General features: G+C 48.6%; 1 protein-coding gene across 1 annotated transcript in view; it reads right to left on the minus strand.

The window, feature by feature from the left end:
- The window catches only part of WDR49 (WD repeat domain 49), a 723235-nt gene extending 713950 nt beyond the window's left edge, over nt 1-9285 (minus strand). Inside the window, exon 1 of the mRNA XM_069618491.1 lies at nt 9132-9285. The gene's annotated coding sequence lies outside the window, so the exon portion shown is untranslated. The remainder of the gene's footprint in view (nt 1-9131) is intronic.
- Between the last annotated feature and the right edge of the window lie 11888 nt (nt 9286-21173).

Genomic DNA, 21173 nt, shown 5'->3' on the forward strand with positions numbered 1-21173 from the left:
ATCTGCATAACTGTATATATTGTATATAACCGTTGTTCGATGTTCTCTGATAATTTTTGATCACTTGTATGATATTTTTCTTTTAATATTTTGTACTGCTACGCACAGCAATGTAACCTAAGCTGAACAAGCCTCTTTTCTTTTTCCTGCGCCCTAATACCCCTGGGTCTGGTGCGCACTATAAATAAATAAACAAACAAACAAACAAACAAACAAATACAATGCTGATTGTTCCTAAACATTTTAAACGGAAAGTAGGGAGTCAATTACTGCTACAGAGGTGAGTATTACGCAAATCAGGACGGGTGGAAGTTTTATCACATTTTTGGGATGTAGAGACTAGGTGCATGGAGCAACATTTTCTGCAACTGAATGCAGGAAAGGCACAGTTTATTCTTTTGATGGACCCGGGAGTGTGACAAATATTCCCGCGCAGGGTAGTCTCCCTGTTTTCTGAACAGCGTGGGATGATTCTGGACTATGACATTACTATGTCAGCATCAAGCTTTAGTTTAAATCTGATTTTTAACAACTTCACCACTTGAAACCGATATTGAGTTCTTACCCTATCCTAGAGCGGACAGGGCTGTGGTGGTAGCGTCCCTTACCAATCCAACGTTAGACGTCTACAGTTTTCTTTACACGGCAATTGCCAAGGGTCTAATAGGTAGATTTCAAATTGCTCAAAATGCGGCCATACGAATGGTGGGTGGTCTGCATAAAAGTGAGTTTGCATCTACCACTCTTAGAAAGTCCCTCCACTGGGCCTCTGTGAGGGCTGGGATAAAACTCAAACTTGCTGTGATATTTTACTTGATGAGGTAAGGGGGGCTTCAAAATGCAGCATGGGATGTTCTGGCCATGTCAGGGTGTGGGGGTACTGCTGGAACACAAGATTCCTATCTGGCACCTGGGTATGGACTGAAGAGTAAGGGCTTAAGATCACTCCTAAACTGAAAGACTGTTGGCGTGATCCTGATTGCCACAGGGATGGTGTTCCAGTAGGCATGAGAACATCAAGAGAAGGCATGTTCTGATTTGTTCCTTGATGCCATTGTCGTTTCGAGCCAAGCAATGGCCTAGAGGTGCACAACCCTCCAGAGCTACAATGTTTTGCAGTTAGGTAGAAAGGTTTGTGAGTGGTGGTTGCCTTATTGGTAACGGAGCAGTCTTAAAGAGTATTCTGGCTAGGATGGGAAGCCAGCGCATCTACCTCAGGATAGGAGAATTGTGGTTGCATTTCTTGTTTCCCATTATGAGTAATGCTGCAGCATGAAGGCAGACCTAAGATGAGCCGGGTGTGTTCCTAGAACTTTGGTTAGGAGGGCATTTCCCCCATCAATGTGGGAGTTTACCAAGTTCTGGACTATGGTTCTGAAGCCCTTGGGTGGAAGGAAAGCTTTCATGTTCCAGAGGAGGGTTTGATGGTACCTGGCGATTTGGGGGCATTTTTGTGTATATGTTGTCTGGAGAGGGTGATGTCTATGCTGAGCCAGAATGATTTTGCAGTCGGCGCAGGTGAGGTTTGAAACCGTCAAGGTTCATGTCGTTTAGCCAGGCTTGAATGGCATACTGCTTAGATGAGTGACAGAGTAGGACAAATTCCATCTTTGTGGGATTGAGCTTCAGGTATTGGCTTGTCATCCAGGCTTGGATAGATGTAAGGAAATTCCTGAGGTATGAGATGTCCTGAGCACTACTGGCTTTTGGGTATAATTTGGTATTGTCCACGTATTGGTGGATGGAGATGTGGGGGTCATTGAGAAGTGATCCCAATGCCTCAATGTATAGATTAAAAATCACAGAGGAGAGTATTGAGTCATGTGAGACTCACAGCTGGCTTGGGGGCAGTCATACCTGAAGTTGCCCATTTGGATGGTTAGGTGCCTGTCCTACAGGTAAGATGCAAGCTGGTTGAGAACGGTACCCGAGTAACATGTCCTGTGGGCAAGTGGGTAGGTCAGTGTGAGGAGGTAGGCCATGTTGAATGTGACAAAGAGGTTGAGGAGGACCAGGAGCCATGATATGCCTTTGTCCGTGATTTGAAGAGCCTTATCTATGACTTTGATGGTGGTTGTTTCAGAGCAAAATTTTGCTCTGAACTCAGATTGGTTCTCGTGGAGCAGGCTGTGTTGCTTAATCTGATCATAGAGTTGGCTGGCACTCTTCAGTGATTTTTCCAATGAATGTGTGGCTAGTATTCGGTCTGTAGTTTGCAAGATCATCTGGGTATAATGTGGGCGTTATGAGAAGAGGGTGGGTTAGTCCTGTTTTAGGTTGCTTGGGAAGATGATTTCCATGAATAAGGCATTTACAATTTCGAGGGTTGGTGAAGACGATCTCCTTGATCTGCTTTAGGATGGTAGTGGCCATGGCATCATCTTTGTATACTTACTTTGACTCTGAACCAAACTTATCGCTTACCTGAAAAACATCACTCAGTTGGCCTCTTTCAGAAAAAAACACATGAAACATCTTTTTACGGCCAGCTGTTGGGTTCTAGATTTATAAGTGCTCAATTCAGATGATCTAATGATTAGATTTCTCTGAAGCACTGAGCAAACAAACTCTTTGAGTGTTGGGCAGGACTTGTTCTGAATTCCAACTTCAAGCACATAACTCAAAGCCACTGGTGGTGTGAAAAAAAAAGAAATTTCTCAAACTGGTAAATTCGTCTCTCTAAAGGACAACCCTTGATTCCTATTGATGTTGAATTACCTTGAACGAATCCAGTTCTACCACTATTTCCTCTATTACCCTGGGATATGAAGTATTGATCCCTTTGAGGGGGAAAAGAAAGGTCTGATCTTTGTGAGTTGGGCTGTTAATCTCTACCTCCGGTGGGGCCTGTATAGTTTGTGCTTCAGTTGTTGCGGCCGGTTGATCGGCCTCTTCTTCGACTGCTGGGGGGAAAATCTTGTGCAGTGATGCCTGGGCCCTATCTAGGAATGTAACGGTATTAGCACACTTACCCAAGTCTTGTACACATTTCTCACCAAACAGGTACACCCCATTATCAAATAGACACTTTTTTACAATGCATTGGAATTGTCCCAAGAAACAAAGTGTTTGCTGAGCCGATGCAATGACATCCTCTGGGCCAAATAGTTCATCCACAAATTGAAATTCCTGATCGAAATCTAAGATCTTAATTAGCGGTCTAGATACATTAAACACCATAACTTGGCAGGGGCATCTAATCCATTATATATATCCCTTTCATTTGGAAAATAAATATTGGAACCTTAGGATAGGTCTAGATCTTCTGGTTTAATGTAACTCTTTGAGGATGAGTCAAGCTTGTTTCTAAGGATAGAATCAGCGTACATTCCTGCATGTTTTATAAGGGGCATCATTTCTGCCGATTTACTGTCAAAGGGCCTCATCACAAGTTGGGTGGTAATCTGGCACAAGTTCCGCCATAGTGGCAATAGCGTTACCGCCGAGTCGTGCAGTGGAATTAGCATTGTATCACAACCTGGTGTGAATGTGCGTGCCACTCCGGCGGTAACACTATTACTGCCCAGTGGAAACAGTGCCAAAATAAGGATTATCGCCGAAGTATCAGTGCAAATAGCGCTACAGCCAGCGATCCCGGCACTAATAGCGTCACCGCTGGAACGGTAAACATTGCGGCAGCCAGTTTGAAAAACAAAGTCCATCAAAAACCTCCACTTCCAGCAGCTATCCGAACCTGGAAACAAGCCAGAATGTAACAGGAGAAGACCAGAGGCAAGGTGCCTGAAAATTGATTTAGTGAGGGGGAGCTGATGGTCCTCACTGATCAGGTAATTGCCCACTGGGGTGAGATATATAGCAATAGACAGCGTAAGACCACAGGACAGCGCAGGACAGCCATCTGGCATGCCATCAGCCAGATGTGAATGCTGTGGTTAGTGTACCCCGTGACGGAGAGGACTTCGGAAGTGGTAGAATGACCTGAGGGTCAGTGTGTGTGTGTATTGCTGTCCCAACACCACCAGGGGTCTCTGGCGTCTGGAGGAGGCACTGTGGAACCACTAGTCCTCACTGCCTGGGAGGAAAAGTGCAGCACGGTCCTGGATATGGAGGGAATAGAGGGAGTCGGAGGTGCAGAGGTGGGTGCCAGCAGCCATGAGGCAGGCGGTGATTCAACCCCCACAGCCCAAGGGCATGCACAAATGACAACCTAGCATAAGATGCCGCAGTGGACAGGGGCACATGTCAGCAGACCCAGAAGCTGTGCATGCCATCAGGGTGAAGTGATGGGGTGGCACATCAGCCAGCTTCCACAGCAGTGATGGGGCAGGGCACCAAGGGCACCCGTGAGCGTTACATCAGTGGGAAGAGGTGGCAAGTGACCTATCCAAGTGACATGCACACTACAGCCCTGCTGGTGCACCCTGTGCCAGCGGTATTGTGATGAGTGAGCAACCATGACACCTTGCAGCAGTCACACCAGCATGTTGTGGGCCCAGTTGGCCTGCCCCATGTTGACATGGCAGACAAGCCACATGGAAATACACGTCCCCTCTATACCAACATGGGCTCAGCTAGCCAATCACTGTACACCACAGCGTAACCCTGCTGGCTATACAGCAGTGCCCGATAGAGCCATGCCAATGCCATAGAGTAAGTCACCGCACCCACCCCCACAAGGCATGTGCCACCCTGGGCGGGTATGTGGGGACATGAAGGACCACAAGCACGCAAGACATACATCAGCTGCCCCAGCATGGACACCCAGCTGCCCCCACACACAGACCAAGGACCAACAGGCCATGTGACACAAACTCATTCTAGCAACCATCCCCACAATGCTGTGCCCACATGCAATCCCCCCTGACCATCCATGCCCATCTGCCCGAATGTGTGGGCTCCCACTCTGTACCATAGCAAATGTGCCTTGCATGCCAACAAACATGGTAAGACAATGCCTGACAAAAATGTCCTATGTCTCCTATAGGAACTTACGCATCAACAGAGCCATCGGAAAAGGATGAGGGGGCAGGCCCATCTGGGAGTGGCGCAGCCAGACCATCGAGGTCAGCCACCAACATCAACCCACAAAGGTGCACACAGTCAATGCCTAGGTGGATGGCCCACCGTGAGACACAGCAGCCCAGCAAGGTCAAGCCTAGGGCAACATAAAAGCCCACCAGAAGCAGCTCAAGGCCCAATGCATCTATTCCCACAGCAGGTGAGACTGACAATGAGGACACACTTCCATGCAGGACGACTGCAGAGACACAGGGCGGACATCAGCTCAGTGTCAACACCTGCTGAAAGGCCACAAACCCCTGAGACCTCTCACTGCCACCAGCGTGCCCAGACACCTGAGCCAGACGTTGACACGCCATTGTATGGCACCCTTGTCCACATCCCAGAGCCGATATACAGCCCCACTCCCATTGGGCACATGCCACCAAGCAACATTGTGCTGCAGAGGCTGGAGGAGATGAAGAGGCAACAGAGGGAAATGGAGGCAATTGGGCTTGCCCATAAAGAACACCTTCCGGTGATCCGTAAATGCCTGCAAGTGGCCACTCACAGGATTGTGTGGGCCATCATTAGGAACTGGATGAAGGCAGCTGCCAGGAATGCTGCCCTGACAGAGTATGGGCAGAGGGTCAGGGAGATGACCGAATCGGTCTCTGCGCTTGCGGAAGCCATCCGCCACAGCACAGAGGTCACACTCCTTCATATCCGGGGGCCAGGCTCGATAGGTTCAAGGCCACCTACACCCACTGAGGAGTCACAGCAGGGTACAACCAGGCAACATTCCCGGCACCATTTGGGCTCAAGATCACCGAGGGGTGGCATGGGGGGAAGAGGCCACGGATGTGAACAACATTGAGACACGTTTTGCCCTTGTGGCTGTGCTGGGGAGTTGGTGGTGGGGAGAGGGATGGGGGATAGTGTTCTGGGGAGTTGGTGGTGGGAGGAGGGAGGGTGATAGTGTGCTGGGGAGTTGGTGGTGGGGGTAGGGAGGGTGGATAGTGTGCTGGTGAATTGATGGTGGGAGGTGGGACAGTTGGGGCACATCATATCATTAAAACTGTTAAACTTCATCAATGCGAGGACATTCCTGATTGTGTCATTGTCGTGTTTATTGATAGAGGTGAGTGCCACACAGTGGTGCATGGCTTGTGCCATGTGAATGTGTCAGAAGAAATGGTCTATCCGTCCCTGGCGAGCCAGTCTCCTATCCCTCACTCCATCTCTGGTAATGCGTGCATTTGCCTCTGCCACAGGCACTGCATCTTCATCCTCTGAGGGTAGCATGTCCACGTCAGGGGGTAGCGGAACATTTCTATTCAGGCAGATATTCTGCAGCATGGCACACACAAGCACAATTTTACCCACTTTCTCTGGAGTGTACATCAGGGCTCGACCAGTACGGTCGAGGCAGCAGAAATGTGCCTTCAGGAGGCCAAATGTACGCTCTCTGTACACACAGGTCCTGCTGTGAGCATGGTTATAGACAATATCCTGCAAATTTGTGGATCACGCAGAGGAATCATCAGCCTGGCAGCTGTGGGTATCTGGAGTCACCAACATCGGGGGAGGCACAGCCATTAGTCACAGTGTAATGTGTGGGGGTGGCCTTCGACTATATCCGGCCAATGGACATCTTGTGCATGCATATGGGCCTCAATTTCATGGCATGTGTCTATTCTATGTCTGTGTATGCTGTGTCACTTGTTTCATGCATTGTTTCTGCTTCACATGCACCATGTTCCCTTGCAGCATATGTTGCGTATGGTGTCTGTCAGTGACATGTGCAGCTGACATGTGCTGTCATGTGGCAGTGTATTGCCCCATGCACATGGCATGCTCGGTTTCCCCTCAGCCCTCCCTGAGCTTCTGGGGCCACCGGGTCAACATTTTGGGCTGGATGCACATGGGTGTATGGCTGTGGTACTGGCAGGGTTGTTGTTGTGTGATGTAATGCGGCCATTTGTCAGCATTGCTTTGGCTTGTGCATGTTGCATTGTGGTAAATGTAGTCATGTTTGTGTTTATAGTTGCTCCTGTACGTGTACATCAGATTCTCCATCCAGGTAAGTCCGACATGTGCATGCTCCCTAGGCTGTACTGTGATGTTGGTGCGGGTGGTGGTCAGGTACAGATTTTGCATTCGCTTGGCATGCCATGCTTTGTGTAATTATTTGCATACCCCACCCCATTCTGTCATGTACTTCGCAGCGCATGCGTGCAAGTAATTTTCCTCACCCACTATCCAGGTCCATTGTCCTATGTGCCTCTCCATCTATCCTGAAAGTGTGGTGTTCCATAGGACCAGGAAATCATGGGTGGAACCAGGGTAGCGGGCACAGCAGTGGGTGATAAACAGGTTGGGGTCACCTGCATATTCAGGGAGTGGTAGTGCTTGCGGCTATAGTACACTGCTTCATAGGCCGGGGGGGTCACCAACCCAACATGGGTACGGTCCAGGGCAGCGATCGCATTTGGTATTTGTGAAACAGCATTGGAACTGTGCCTTCATGGCACTGACCTAGGCTGGGGTGGTGGGCAGCGAGATATGGCATTGCACTTGCCGTGGGAGGGCTTCAAGCACCTGGGGCAACACTGTCCAGAATGTGGGCTGTGCCATGCCAGGCATCATGGCCACAGAGTGCTGGAAGGTGTCAGTTCCAAGGAATTATAGCACAGACACTAGCTTCAGCAGTGGGGGCACAGCTGTCCGGATGTTGATCCTGCTCCCTATGCCGTCCTGCATTGTGGTGAGCAGCTCAGTTATGGTCTCCCTGTTGAGGCAGTAGAGGGTGGACCAGCAGGTTGTTAGTGAGAGCCCAGGGTGAGGGCCTGACCATGGTAATTGGCGCATGCCTTGCTTGTGCTCTCCTCCTCCTCTCCCTCCCACCCCTTGTACTCCCTGTGCCCTGGCCTGGTTGTCCTGCCTCTCTACTTCCAGCTGTAGCATGAGCAGCTGGATATCCCAGCTCACAGTGGCTAGTGGCAACATGGTGTTGGAAAAAGTGTTTGTTGTAGGGGTGCGCCTCATGTAGCCCTCTGGAGTGGATTAGGATCACCTGTGGCTTAATTTCTGACATCTGTGTTCATTTATCTCCAGCTGGAGGTAACTGAGCCATGCTTTTGGCAGTATTCATGCCAGTTTTGCCGCTATTACCGCCATGATGTGCCTGTGTATGGGCTTTGTGTGGCTGGCGCAGATACCGCTGGCATTAATTGTGCTGGCTATAACTGCGTTGGCTGATTTTACATCAGAGGTATTTGTGCCGACTCATGATCCGGCAGAGCAGGATTGGCAGCGCAAGTTACTTTTAAGGGTTATTGCCGGACTCCTGATGAGGCCCAAACTCTTTTACCATTACTGCCACTCGTTCCTGTGCCTTTGCTAGGGGACGCCGAGTAGTGGATGGCATACTTACCGTGAGCAGTACTATTGCATAGTAAATCATAGTAAATCAGTGGATATTTGGCCTTAAAGTGAAGGACTTTCCTCCAGTATCAAGCTAGAGGTAAATTTTCGACTTCAAGGTCAAACTCCAAATTAGGCAATGTGGGAAAAGTGGCGGTAATTCTGTTACCACAATAAAAAGTGACAGAAACAGAATTTCCACCACTTTTTTACCTCACAGCTTATCTGGTAATATGTGTCCAATAAAACAGTAGCCAGGCTACTTAGCTGTTTGGGGCAGAGAGTAATAAGAGAAGAGGAGGATGGGGCACTACTACACAGGGGTTTATTGACAGAGGGTGACACATACTGGATACTAATGGAGCCAATGAAGAGTGGGGACTTGTGGGAGTTGTAGTCTTTGCTGGAATACACAAATATGTTACTTGCGGCTGTCAATACATGAACAGGAATTTGCGTAATAGGAAGTATCTATACCATGCCACAGAGTTAGGTTTTTGTTATCCCATACAAGGCAATACAAACTATGTGTGAAGGGAGATGAAAGCCACAAGCACCCATTGATCTACCTGTTTATTAAATGTCACATAGTTCGGCTGAATAATGAAGGTATTAAAAAATATATATGTTTACTTTATTTTTGCAATGTACACTTTGCAGTTTGTTTTCCCCTCCATATACTAACATCAGCAACGTGCTAACAAACGCTGTAACCACAGTATGCAAATAGTCAGTCTGCTCCTTACCTGGCAACGAGTTCACATTGATAATTTGGGTGGAAGTCGGGTGTTCACTTAACACGAAAGGAGTGCATTCTAAATCGGCTGGAAGTTTGCAGCCCATCTCCCACGAGCACAGTTTACCCAAGAGACCACATTGACACGGGCGATTCAGAGCTGTTTGCTTGCCTGATGCCTGCGAGTGTCTCCTGGCAACTGACACAAAGCTGTCCAAGCTCCGCCTCCTTCCTTCCCTTCCTGCCTCCACTATAATTTATAAAGTCTTCCGCGGCTGGAGGCTGCACTGGTTTGCGTTTCTATTTGTAAGTTACATTATTGCACAGTTTGAGGAAGCATTTTGATCATTTGAAAGATAAGCTATCATGTCAAGACAGTGTTTGGAATTACAAAAGAAACGTGCACCAATGCTTGCACTTAGGTGTTGCAGGGCTTTTCCATGCATTTTCCATAATGCATAAAGTGGAGTATAATTGTGAGGAGTAAATGAAGGCGAAATTGCCTTACCTCCTCAATTTTTCCTTTCCGCCTTGTGATCCATAAAACACTGCTATGCAGGCTGTGTTTTATAATGGATTCCAATGGAATCCGCCTGGTATTTCGCTGATGATAAGCCAAGTTGTATGATATATGATAGTTTATTTATATAGCGTCTATACACAATGTGTTTCAAAGCGCTTCAAGGCAAGGGAGGGAACAAGGGAAAATACAATGACATTCTTACATTCCATGAACAATAAGAATGTGAAATTAACTATCCTACTCGGCCTGATGACATTTCAGATAGTGCAAGAGCTAAGACATATATAAGGAAGGGAGGGGGAGAGTGGGAAGGAAATGGAAACAGACAGGCGACTAGCGTACTAGGCCTGACAACATTTCTGGTACAGCCGGAGAAAAACAAAAGGTGAAGGAGAGGGCTGCAGAAAGGGAGGTGAGGAACAAAACAAGCAACTATCGTCCTAGGCCTGATGACATTTCAGATAGTGCTGGAGGGGGAGGGAACAAGTAAGCAGAGGGACAAGTAAGCAGAGGGGGAGAAGACAGACGAGGTTGCTATCATACTAGGTCCAGGGACAATTCTGATAGAGGAAGAATAGAAGAAAGTAAGGGGAGGAGGGGAGGAGATAGGGAAAGGGAGAAAGGGAGAGGAGGGGAGAACAGAGAGTAAGCAGTCAAAAAGAGTGGAGAAGCAAGAGGGGAGAGCGAATACAATAGCAGAAGTCAAAAGTAACACATGATGTTGCAAGCCAGGATACAGGATGAAGATGGGAATAGCATGATTCAGGGCCACCGCGAGTACAAGATGCAAAGGAAGTCCAGCATGAGAGTTGAGAAAGGGTGACGCACCGTGAATCAAGGAATTCCATTGGAATCCCTGAGTTTTACACCTGCATGAAAATCTCATGCAGACGTTAAACCGAGTGCTCTCCCAAGACAGAGGAGAAAAGCAAAGCAGATAGGCAAACTCTGTTTTTCGTCCCTCCTACAACTTGGAAAAGCACAAAGATTTGATGGAACACTAAACGAAAGCGTAAAAAGTGCTGTTACGCTTACATTTTGCGCACCACTTATTCTAAAATGACCCCCAGTACTTTCCGCAATTTATTTCCCATATTTTGGAATTCATCTCAAGCTTAATTCCAGCACTATTTTCTTCATTGTTTATTTTTTCCTTGTAGACAAATCCATTTGTTTGTTAAGACTTCAACAAATACGACCCCCACAATGCATGGCAACCATATGGCCGAGGAAAAAACATACAGGATGAGATGCATTTCAGGGGAAAACCTGGGCCGGGGCATGGCTGCCTGCAATCCTTCCACATTTGCACCACCCATTCATCTCCATGGCAATGGGGATAGATTTGCTGCTTGTAGGCTCAATTGGACAGCCTCTGATGCTCTCTGCTGATGTCACATGTGTTTGAGGATGTCCTCAGCCTGACCCTTGGGGTGCATGGAAGATGACTATGGGGGATCATTGCTACCATCCGCTCAGGGATAAAGGGCTTGGGTTGCAAAAGGGTGTATTCCCCCAGTCTCCTACTCCACAACTTCGGTCAGGAAGGAGGAGCTCATCACATGAACCCTAAAAAGATATCCGTCCTTTAACTAAGACATTGGGGCTCATTACAAGTATGGCGGTGCGGGAAAAAAGTGGCACTAACGGAATAACTCCAAAACAAAAATAGAGACTAGAAGGAAAATACAGCGACCCCTTTGAACAACCCCTCTGCACGTTACTAACCTAGTATTAACGATAGTGTAACTGGGTCAGGTGGTTTCAGAAGTTTTTAGGTCACACCCTACATAACACTATTATATTACAACATTTCTAAAGGACCAGTCAATTCATTTATGTACAAAAATATAATTTTTATTAGATTTAAATATCTCCAAAAGAAACTCCCAAAGGGAAGTCCACATAGCAATATAACACGAAGGAATAACTAAAGTGCTTTGTGCTTTGCAGTGCATCCAGTGACTTACACCATACAATATATTAGCTCTAAAAACTAAATTCACTCAATCATACTACTCATACTTCATTCACCCAACATGTTTTCCTCCTTCTTTTAAGTTAAAAACGACTGTAGGACATTCTTCAGGGGTTTGCTATTGCCTGTTTCCCTTATTTACAGTCTCTGGATCATGTTAATTAGTCCAGTTTAATCCCTTGATCTCTTTAACCCGATAGATCCAGGTTTGTGCAGTGGGGATAAACCCAAAATTCTCTTCGGAAACGACATGAAAAGGTGTATCAATTACCATGTGTAATGCAGTTTAAATATGTTCTAAAAGTGCTTAATACTCTTATTAACATCATGTTTCCTTGTTGCTCTCGAGCCAACACTGTTAATCATTGCCAACAGCTACTAATTTGTTGTAATTAGCATATTAACTCCAATCGGAACCCCAAAATATCTCTGTTATGGCTTAAGCAACTAGTGATTTCACTGAATAACTGCCGCTTTTCCCGATCTGCCATACTACGAGTATGGCCTTGGAGTGTGGGATTTACCTCCAGCATCATGCTGGAAGTAAATACTCACACTTTCCGCCTACAATCGCCAAAATTGTCGGAATTACTGTGGCAGTAATTCTGCTGAAATCCCGTTTGGAGTCTTATGGACTCGAAATTAATGGGGACAGACACTGCTACCACCACTTGTAATCCAGCAGTAAATCCACCGGACCAAGTGGCGGTAACAGTAATTCAATTGGGCAATATACAGGTGGATTTACCACCTCACTACCTCCCAACTCGTAATGAGGCCCATTATCTGGAATGCACGTTATGTGGGTGTTACATCAATGCCACGGGCCTTGTGGTGTAAAAACATGTACATTTCACTGCTGGGAAAAAATACTCATCGAACAGCAGTAACCTTACAAACTTAAGCCTGAACCTAAGGCAACAAAAAAGAAATTGTGAGGCCGCATGTAAATTACGTCTATCTGAAGCCAATAAATTAAAGCTTACCAAGCTCTCATCCCTCTATAAAAAAGAAATATGCCTTGCTAAACGGAAATCCTACAACACCCGTATTTCTCAAGCTAACTCCAATATGAAATAATTATTCATTATACTCAAAGAATTGGAGACTCCCATTGTAATACCAGACACATATACCAAAGATAAAAACTGGTGTTCAGATATCCAATATGCACTCGCTAAAAAAGTATCCACCTTACAAAATAAAATAGCCCAAAAAAGCATATTTAAATGCCCTACCCCCTCCTAAAGTCTCCCCTAACACCTCTGAAATCCAACCTGCCCGATTTAACTTCTCTAAAACATCTATCATCGAGGTTGAAAGAATTATTATGTCTCTTAAACCATCCAAATGCCATGGTGATCTCTGCCCGGCACAGCTCATTAAGGATGCAGCTCGGGACCTATCGCCCTTCATCTCCAAGTTTATCAACGCTTCTTTTGCCACTGGCACCATTCCCACTAACCTCAAAGAATCATGGGTACTTCCACTATTTAAAAAACCTACCTTAGATCCCCTGACACCAACTAAATACAGGCCAATCACAACAGTTCCCTTTCTTCTAAAAATACTGACAAAGTGGCATATATGCAAATTCAAAAATACTTGGAATCACATCACCTTTTTGGAGTTAGACAGTCAGGCTTCCATCCACAACATGGAACGGAGACCACCCTCATCGATCTTAAGACTCAAGTTGATGAACTCAGAGACAGTGGGAAACCAGCACTACTTCTCCTCCTTGACCTTTCAGCTGCTTTTGATTTGGTGGATCACACAGTCTTATGTTGCCATCTTGACTCAGCAGCACATTTTTCCAAAGATGCCATAAGCTGGATTAGATCATTCTTAAGCAGCAGAACAATGAGGTTCTTCTCGCCTTCAGCAGCGGCAGACCCTATACCCATCACCTGCTGTGTGCCCCAGGGGTCCTGCATCTCGCCCACATTGTACAACATTTTCACTAAGCCCCTTTTCGATGATCTGGACCATCTCTGTATCACCTGCACTAACTATGCAGATGATACTCAGATCCTCCTCCCACTTTCAGGGGATTATGTCAAGGATTTGGCCTTGGTGAATAGAGTGTACCTCATCATCCAGGCATGGATGACAATGCACGGTCTATGCCTGAATGATGATAAAACTGAACTCATCATCTTGGGTACCCCCACTAACCTAAAAGAATTAGGGCCTGATTACTCCTACTTTATAATTGACGGCAACCGTATGAAGGTGGCTAAAGAGGTAAAAACATTAGGATTCTATCTCAACTCCACTTTATCCTTTTCTAAACAAGTTAGCACACTGGCGTCCACCACGGCGTACACGTGTAAACTCATTAGAACTGGTAAGCCCTTTCATTCTAACAGCAGTTGCATAATCCTGGCCAGAGCCCTCATTCTGTCCCGTCTAGATTATTTCAATGCTTTGTACATAGGCTCAAACAAATCCATCATCAGGAGAATCCAAACCCTCAAAAATAACGCCCTAAGAGCGGCTTTAGGTATATCCAGAAGAGATCACATCTTTGAGAGTAGGCGACAGAACAATTGGCTCCTGACAAACGACAAAATCCTACTAAAAACGGTGTCACTCACTCACAAATCACTTAACAATACTGCACCTATCTACCTATCTGAGAGATTCCACAGACGGACATCTTTAAGACCAACTAGACTAGCTAACCTGAACTGTCTGTCCATTCCCAGATTCAAACTATCCACGATTGGAGGCAACAGCTTCCCCGTCAAACTGGCCCAACTTTGGAACTCCTTGCCCCCTTTACTGAGAGAAGACCAGTCCTACCAGAATTTCAGATCGAATACTATCACATGGCTCAAATCTTCAAAGCAGTAAACCCGGGTGATGTAACCTCCACCTTGGAATGACCTTTGCCTGTGTTACTGAATTGCAAATTAGCACTGCCCACCTGTGATCCCTATGGGTATAACTCTAATTCTTGTACTGTTTTGTAATATTTGTATTTCCTGTTTTTGTATGTAAATTGTTTCCTTCTATGTATCACTGTAACTAAGCTTGAGATTAGTGAGAGGAGTTACAAGCACTTGGTGACCAATCAAGATGTGATTTGAGGAGCCAAGGGGGACACAGGTTTCTGAGGGGATAGCAAGAGGCCCCATAAGCACAAGTTGCGATCTGAGCTCTGACGAGGAGGGAGGCAGTGCTTTAGGGACATATAGAATGAGGACCTGCATCAGAGATATTGCCAGGAGCACTGTGTCCCGCCTGGAAGCTCTCTGCACTTACTTCACCTCTAGGTGTCGTTGTGGCAACGTGAAACTTGCTGGCATGGGTCTAGACCAGGGTTGTCCAACTCGGGGCCTCGAGGGCTGGATCCATGTCAGATTTTCAGGATACCTCTCATTAATATTCATGAGATAAATGTGCAGACAATGATTCTAAATGTATGCACATTTTTGCTCATGAATATTAATGAGGGATATCCTGCAAACCAGTCAGGTTTCTTTGGACAACCCTGGTCGAAACCATCAAAATGGGCTGAAACCACAACCTCAGACAGAGAATAAGGCAACTCCTAAAGAAAAGACCAGGACTGTGAGTGATTCCGAGGAGATCTGAAAGAGACTTTATTTTGAGAGACATCTTTTTGTGCAGTAAATCCTGTAGACCATAGGGAAGGGCTGTCATTTTGACCCAAACACTTTTGGTTGAATCCCATTCTGGCCCCTAGTTTGTGCATTCCCAAATAAACCAGTGTCCATACCTGATATTTACCAGGTTACTCACCGTAGTGACCACCTTACTCCTAGTCCATAGTCCCTTTCCTCCATACTTATGGGACATCTCTCCATCCTGTGGGACGGGACTGGAGCACTTTGTAAAAAGCATCCATATTTTTTGCAAAAATTTGTCCCTCCTCTCTTTCCTGCGCGGGGCCCGGCACGCGGCCGTAACCCCGCCCACCTTGGCTCCGCCCCGTGCATCGCCCATCAGTCCTTTTCTATCGCAGGGTCAAAGACCCATTAGCAATAACAGAAGAACATTATTAGAGGGGACGGCGGGCGGGCGTATGGAGGAAAGGGGACTATGGACTAGGAGTAAGGTGGTCACTACGGTGAGTAACCTGGTAATACTCCTACGTCCCATCCCCTTTCCTCTATACTACTTATGGGAGATTCCCAAGCACTCCTTACAGGAACTATGGGTGGATGGAAATACCCCTTACTGAAACAGGTTCTTCAGCACAGCCTGGCCAAACTGAGCATCAGCTCTAGAGCTCTTATCGAGGCAGTAATGCTTCCAGAAAGCAGATGGGGAGGCCCAAGTAGCCGCTTTAGCGATGGACTCCCAGGGAACATACTTCTGAAAAGCAACTGCGGCTGCCTTGCCCCGCACCAGGTGTGCATGGATACCTTTACGAGGTTTCAGCTTTTGGACGGTGAAAGATTTCGGGATACAGGCGGCAATCCATCTGGAAATAGATGCCTTAGACGCCGGTCTGCCCTGAGGGTTACCGAAGGTCACAAAAAGTTGGGAAGAACTCCAAAGCTCGGAAGTCCTGTCCAGGTAGAATTTAAGAGCTCTTCGGACATCCAGGCAGTGTTGAACCCTTTCCACCTCCGAGGCAGGGTTCAGAAAAAAGACCGGAAGGGAAATCGACTGATTCAGATGGAATTCGGTCAATACCTTTGGTAGGAAAGCTGGGTTTGTCCAAAGGGCTACCTTGTCCTTGTGAAAGACCAAGAAAGGATGCTCCACCGACAATGCCTGGAGCTCACTCACTCTCCTCGCTGACGTAACAGCGACCAGAAAGGACACTTTCCAGGACACGTACTTGAGGTCAACCGTAGCCATTGGCTCAAAGGGTTTATGGCACAGCGCCGTCAGGACTACATTTAGGTCCCAAGGCGGGTGCGGACTACGAACCGGAGGGTAGATGCGTGTCAAGCCAGCAAAATGTCTCTTCACCCCCGGGTTAGTTAAAGAATAAGAACACCGGTCTGTAGAGAGGTAAGCGGAAACCGCTGAGAGATAAATCCTGCAAGACAGAACATGAACCCCTGACTCTGCTAGGGAGGATACGAAGGACAGTACCGTGTCAATCGTTGCCACCCTGGGGTCCAATTCTTTCTCCAAACACCAATGACAGAACCTGAGCCATTTACTCTTGTATTGGGATCTGGTCGAGGGTTACCTGGCTGCCTGGATAATGCGCATATTATCTGCAGACAAACCCAAACGCTCTAGAGACGTGAACTCAGGCACCATGCCGCCAAGTTGAGCGATTGTGGGGATGGGTGCCACATCTGCTGTTCCCCTTGGTGAAGAAGACCGGGAGTTACTGGTAACCTGATTGACAGACACACCGACAGGTGTTGAAGTTCTGAAAACCAAAACCTGGCCGGCCACCACGGAGCTATCAGTAGAAGAGAACAGTTGACAGAGCTCTTCAACTTCCAAATTGCTTGATGAACTAGGGGAAGAGGCGGGAAGGCGTAAGCTCTCATGTTGTGCCATGGAATCTCAAGAGCGTCCCCTAGAGAGGAGGCTCCCAGCCCCCCTCTGGAGGCGTACTGAGGAAGCTTCTTGTTTACCGCCGTGGTGAAGAGGTCCACCTCCGGTGTGCCCCAACGCAAGAAAATCCATGAGAGGATCTCTGCCTTCAACTCCCACTCGTAGCTGACCACTGTTCGCCGGCTGAGGGCATCCGCAGTGACATTAAGCTGGCCCGGGATGTGCACTGCAAGCAGCCAGATCCCATGAAGCACGGCCCACTCCCAAATCTGGATGGACAGGTCCACGAGAGGGGGAGACTTCGTTCCCCCTTGTTTGTTTATGTAATACATTGATACCACATTGTCCGTTCTTATGCGGACCACCTTGTTGACAATGAGCGGTCTGAACGCCTTGAGCGCCAGAAAGATCGCCAGAAGCTCCAAATGATTTATGTGCAGGAGCTTGTCCTGAGGCGACCAGAGGTCCGAGACCTGAAGAAGATCTAACGTCGCACCCCACCCCAAAAGGGAGGAGTCTGTCGTGATCAGACATGGGTCTTGAAACCCTGCGCCCACTGACAGGTTGCTGAGAGATGACCACCAGTCCAGGTCCACTCTCATGGAATCCGGAATCATTATCTGCTTGGAATCCGGGTCCACAGCCCGAAGCCAGGAACTCTGAAGAGCCATGTGGGTCCGTCTCATTTTGAGACGAGCAAGAGGAAGAGCCAGTACACACGAGGCCATGAGGCCCAGAAGCCTCTGGAACCACCAGGCCGACATGCTCTCCGACTGCGCAAACATCTGACACGTGGCCAACAGATCTGCCATTCTGTCCCCGGTCAGATACAGTCGGCAGTCGATCGTGTTCCAACGAAAACCCAGGAAAGTCAGGTCCTGTGAGACCATCATGGAGGATTTCCGCCAGTTCACCGACAGCCCAAGATGGAACAGGAGCTGAAGGAGAGACTGGAGGTTGCCCGCTGCTGCCAACGGACAAGGGCTGCGTAGGAGCCAGTCGTTCAAATAGGGATACACATGGATACCCTGGAGACGAAGATAGGCCGCAATCACCGACATCATCTTCGTGAAGACACACAGCACCGAACTGAGGCCAAAAGGAAGCACCCGAAACTGGAAGTGCTCCTCTCCCAAAGAGAAGCGGAGGTATCTCCTGTGTGGATTCCAAATGAGTATATGCATGTGAAGATCCACCACGCTGAGCCAATCGCCCATCTGCAAAGAAGAGCGAATCTGGCCGGGCGTGATCATCTTGAATTTCTCTTGGGGTAGGAAAAGATTGAACTGGGAAAGGTCTAGGATGGTGCGCAGGCCAGCCTGGTTGGGTTTGGGCACCGTAAACAGCCAGGAGTAAAAACCCTCCCCTCGCTCCCCAAGGGGAACGGGTTCCACAGCTCTGAGATGCAGAAGTTTCTGAACCTCGGCCTTGAGGGAGGGTGAGCCCGACAGCTGAAAAGGAGGGTTGAGGGGTGGGGTAGGGGGTAAAGGTAAGCGGAAGCCCGCTCGAGCGACTGACAAGACCCATCTGTCTTCTGTGATGGTCTGCCACGCCTCCCAATGAGATGCAATGCGTCCTCCCACCGGGGTCTCGTGCGAGTGCGAAAAACCCTCATTTGGCAGGCTTATCGGTGGCGGTGCCACCTGAACCTGATGAGGAGGCTGAGGAGCGGGAGAAAAACCGCGTACACTGTTGTCTACGGCAGTTATTCCCCGCAGGAGTATCCACTCTGCGAGATTTGCGGTCGAGGGAGCCCCTAAAACCAGAGGAAGGTCGACTTTGCGACAACAGTCTTTGAGACTTGAAGGGAGCTTTAACCAGAACAGACAATGATTTAGCCGTCTGAGTGCTATCTTTGGTTTTGGTGAGCTCTACATCAGTAGAAGAGTGAAAAAGCTCCTTACCATCGAATGGAAGGTCCAGAACCTTGTCTTGCACTTCCTTCAAAAACTTAGTGGCATGCAGCCACGCTTGCCGCGAGGTATCAACCCCAAGCATCAGACCCCGAGCCGAGGTGTCTATGTGATGAGCCGCAGCCTCCAGGAGATCCTGGGCCAAGACCCTGGCATCGGAAAGGCCCCCTCTGAAATCTTCCAACTTCTCGACCAGAATGTGCTCCTCAAACTCCGACAGACCTCTCCACATCCGCATGTTATCTCCTGCCAAAATCAATTCTGCATTGGCCTGCCTGAGCTGTAAGGCCGAATTGGCAAAGATTTTCCTCCCTAGGGAGTCCAGGAGCTTGTCCTCCTTTCCCAAGACCTGAGTAGCCGTCGCGGAGGAGGATGCTGCAGGCCTGGATTGCAACGTAGCTGCAGCCACCACTGTGGAGGAGGGAGGCGGACAAGACGACAAGGCCACTTCTTCTGAAGAATGCAGCCTGTACCTCGCGTCAATCTTTTTATTGACAAAAAGTCCCGAGTGTGGCTTTTCACAGAAACTTCGGACCTCGGCCAGAACGACCTTCTGCAAGAACTGGCCGGTACGCTCCAAAGGAGACAAGGTGAATGCCCCAGAAGGCACGCCCTCCTGCGGAGCAGGTGCCTCGGGCACCGGAACATCTAAGAAACTCATCATGTCCAGCACCCGGTCATGGAAAGCTCTGATAGAACGGGGGAGGTCCTCGTTGTCCTGATCGCCTTGAGGGTCAACTGACAGGTCAGGATCCTGCTGAGCCGTGTCAGGCACTGCCTTGTCCACTGGGGACAATGGTGGCAAAGGCGGAAATGCAGGGGAAGGCACCACGGGCAAGGGAGGCGCCGGCGGGACCACCGGCAGAACGGGTGGAGCCGGAGGCGCAGGTGGACATATCTCCTTGAAAAGCCCTTTGAAATATTCCCTCATGGGGTCGGTGCGCATAAGCGCTTGAAATTTACCGAAAAAGGCGTCCTCAGGAGATTGTTTCGGAACCTGAGGAGGCCTCTCATGAGGTGGACAAATCCAGGGACGTAACGGGGAAGGGTGCCACACCGGCCCCTCCACTGACTTATCCACATAAATCAAGGGAGCTGCCCCCGCGGGCAATGAAACATTGTGCGGAAGAGGCATCCGGGCGTTCCAATCATAAACCGGCCGGTAAGGATGCGCACAAGGGACCTTAGGTTCACCCGAAGGACCAAACCCTACACCAGGGGCCGATGGCGTAGTTGTAGGGGTAGTATCTAAAATGGCCACAGTGGTCGTGGCGGGAACGGCCGCCATTTTGTCCTCATCTGAGGGGAACTGCGGCACGTGAGGAAGTGAGGCAGGGGTCCCCGTCAATGGGTCAGGGGTCTTAACTTTAGCCTTAACATAAGGAACCTCGGCAGAGCCGGTACTATGGGGCCTGGAATGTTTCCGCGACATTCCAACCACCAACTGAGCCTTCGAAGAAAGGGCCTCGGCACTGCCGGTAAAAGAAGAAACTTTCTTATTTGCCCCCTCAACAGATCTGGTGTCACCACAAGAGCGGGAACGGTGAGCAACCGCTTTCACCGACAGGGCCTTGCCCGGCCCCTCACAACTGTTGGTAGCCTTAGCCTCTGTACGAGGGACCTCGGACCTAGGCCCGGTAGAAGCCTTATCGGCATGGGCCTCGAACATCCATTCGGTAACCTCAAGCCCAGCCAAGACCTCGGGGCGCACCCCAGTTTTGTTTTTGAGGGAAGCCAAAAGAGCGGCCTCAGAGCAAGCTCTGGTACCCCACGACTCAGTAGAACTGGGTGTACAAACAGCCCCCAGAGGAGGGGCCTCGGAGTGTACTCCGGTGAACACAGGCCCCTCACGGAGACCCTCGGAGAAAACTCTGGTAGAATTATTAGGCCCGCCAGGCACCTCAGGGCGAACCCTGGTAACAGAGCGATCAACGCCCCTCCCGGCCCGTGAGGAACCCGGAAAGGTATCCCCCGGCCTGGGTGCTCTGAAAAGTAAAGAACTTACCGGGCGTTTTTTCTTCTCGTCGATGAACGCCTGAAAATGCGAAGGAGGAGTTTGTCCGAACACCTCCTCCCACCGCTCCAACCAACGTTGAAGTGCCCGGACCGAAAGGGAGTCACAGTAAAAACAGGAGTCCC

The sequence above is a fragment of the Ambystoma mexicanum genome, chromosome 10 (assembly GCF_040938575.1).
Source record: "Ambystoma mexicanum isolate Mex_15411 chromosome 10, UKY_AmexF1_1, whole genome shotgun sequence".
Taxonomy (NCBI): Eukaryota; Metazoa; Chordata; class Amphibia; order Caudata; family Ambystomatidae; genus Ambystoma; species Ambystoma mexicanum.